Genomic DNA, 3,211 nt, shown 5'->3' on the forward strand with positions numbered 1-3,211 from the left:
GTTTTCTCTTCGTCGAGCAAACGAATCTTTTTTTTTTTTCTTTTTTTTTGTTATTTATTCTCGGTAAATTCGAGAAAATTCGAAATTATTTATTTCAATTGAGTTTATTAACGTGTAATGGAATTCATAAATTGTTATTTGTCTAAATTGAGCTAAATATAGTAATTAGAGTTATTAATACTTAAAACATCCTAATTGGATACGATTAGAGATTTTATTTGAGCCTTTATGAAGTTGTTGTACTTCCATTAAGAGTTCAGCAACGCTACCGAGATTTAGTTTAAACTGTATAATATACTCGTTTAAAGTGTAAAATGGAGGAGAATAATAAGATGCTTTTAACTCTGTAATAGCGTACAATTTTAATTAAACAACTAAATTTATCTCTATCGTTATTTTGTTTTACCTATTTCGATTTTCTCTCGTTTCATTTCTCTCGAATTAAATTGGTAGTTGAAACAAACGCAACGAAATTCATGGTTCATTCCACGTTTCATTTTCACGCGTCTCTCGTCTCCAATCCCTTTTTTCCTCTTCTCAATGGAAAGATGGGAAGATAAAAATTCTGCGCCAAATAAAATAACGTAATTCGATAATAAAATAATCACCATATTTCGAATTCGCGTGTCTCTCATGCGTGCTTTCTTTTCACTCGAACGGAAGGATAAAAATTATTCTGCGCCAAATGAAAAAACCGCAATGAATTTCATCCGCGTTTCCATTTTTTCTTTTCTTCTGTATCCCTCGTTGCAGCCTTTTCGTTTCTCTCTCGAATCGAATGGAAAGTCCATGCAAGGGGGGCCGCATAATGGAGCATATCTACTCTAGTGTGTCTGCATATATTTAACCTCTCCAAGGGAAATACAGGGATATTAAATTGCAGCGTTTAACCATCGCGTGGTTACTTATTTGCAAGTCTAACGATCGCCACTACAGTCTTCTCTCTGTATTACCGCTTATGCGCTATAATCCTCGACAGACTTTTTTTTTTTTTTCTTTCTTTCCCTCCCTCCCCCTTTCTTCTTACATTATATAAATGTTTGTCCACGAATATAGTCTTAAATGTATCGCTTATCTTAACACCGCGTTTACAGTTCCTCCTCCTCCTCCTCCTACTTTTTGCTTCCTCCTGTATTTTTCGAATCAATTTCCCTGTTTCTCTCTTCGTTCCCATTCAAAAATTGTTCTTCCATCCAGGGAGATAAGAAATTATTTACGATCATTTGCTAATCTATAAAAGTAGAACGTAATTAAAAACGTTGCCATTACCACGGATTTTGTTTCTTTTTGTATAATATACGATTTGTAATTTCAACTTACTAGGATAGCTTCTTCGTAAGAATCAATAGAAAAATTCATAGTTTCGTAGAAAAGAGAGGAAGAAGAGAAAAGTCTTTTCGTTTTTACACTCTCGTTACGCAGTTTCTCATCGTTAATCAATCGATGGGTCGAGATACCGAAAGTCGGCCTTGTTTTATATTACAATAGGTGTATCCTCTAACTATACTCTGTCAGGTTCAGGTAACGTTCAATTTTTCATAATAGACGTACTGTTCGCATCGTGAGACGTTCCTAGGGTGAACGATCGTTTTTCAATGGTGGCTCGATGCACCTTCCATTCCATCTTCTTGTTTCCACTTTCGAACAAAAAGAAAAAGTAACAAAATTCGTAACAAAATCCTGTACGCGAACAAATTTTTTGATCTGATATTTAAAAATTCATCGATCGTTTGACTACATCGAAAAGAAAAGAAAAGAAGGGAAAGCAATGATATTTTTTTAACCGAATGTTTATGCGAGAAAACTCAAGCCACGAATATCTGGCAATATTTCTAAGTCTAGCAACGTATGACGCGTCATAAACTTGAATAAACTTCCGTCGAATGGCCAGTTCGGCCATGAACTACACCTTGTTCGTCGCTATTTAGAACCTCCACTTTCGCCTTTTCGAAGGCACCGGGAAAGGGAGCGACAACACCGTTCGTGTCAAAAGATTAACCAACAGAGATAAACGGTAACTCGCATGGCTACTTTGCACGTCGGTGAAATCGCCACCGTGAAAAATAACCAAGTCTTTTTTTTCTTTTTCTTTCCGTACGTTTCCTTTTCTTCGTTCGTACGCTATCGTGCACTTTTTCACTATGTTTCCTTATTAATTATAAAATCGGTGACTAATTCTCTCAAAAAAATTTTGAAAAAAAATTGTGCGCGGTTCGAGGAAAAAGAACATGTTTTATGAATAATTTCAATGATTCTATCGTAATTTGTAAACTTGTCTTTAAATGGCCAATAAATTGAAGATTCTTTAAGTATTTTGCTCAATAATCATAATATATTTTTAGAACTAGTGGATCCCAATTGTCTCAAAAATCATTTTAATTCTCTCCAACGGATAATATCTTGTCTTATTTCTGCTACCTGTTTCCAGGTAACCAACCTGTTTCCAGGATCTTCCTTTTCCTTTACCTTCTCGAACTTACTCATACTCTTAGAATATATTTATTTTCAATAAACGAAAATTCTCACTATATAATTTGCGAGCTCGAATATTTGAAATCGTTTTTAAAAATGATTAATTCGAATCGATAAAATATACGAAATATCAATTTCAAAAATGTAGAAACGTTATAAAACATTCGTTTAACGATTAAAAATCCGTAGAAATCGAAAAATAAGAATCGTTCGAAAAGAAATTAAATCGATAAGATATTTTTTTTTGAATATTCTTAACGTTTCAAAAATTCTTATTAGCCAAATCTCGTACATTATTATTATTACTACCATTTAATTATCATCACTGTCGTTCAATTATTAATCAAGTCATATACTTATTCCCTTCCTTCTCCACTCTTCCAATAAAACCACCACTCCAATCCCACGGAAAAATTCTGAAAACCTTTAATCTTCCCCTTACTTGGTACCCGTCCACCGAGGGATTTTAATTACGTTGGAGTTACGGTCAGGTAGCACGGCCTCGAAACGCGTTCAGATGGTAGTAGTAGTGGTAGGTAATAGTATTAGTAGTAGTCAACGAGTCGTCGAAGGGAAGCATCGTCGATGGACGACGTCAGTCTTCCGAGAAACGCAGAGCGGTGAGCTCACGATCCTAGGACAAGGGAAAAATCGGTCGTAAAATCGGTCGAAAAGTTTGGGGGGAAAAAAAAAAAAAAAATGATCAAAATGATCGAAACGAGAGTGAGTGATTTACTTT

Source organism: Apis dorsata, unplaced genomic scaffold (assembly GCF_000469605.1).
Source record: "Apis dorsata unplaced genomic scaffold, Apis dorsata 1.3 scaffold_97, whole genome shotgun sequence".
Taxonomy (NCBI): domain Eukaryota; kingdom Metazoa; phylum Arthropoda; class Insecta; order Hymenoptera; family Apidae; genus Apis; species Apis dorsata.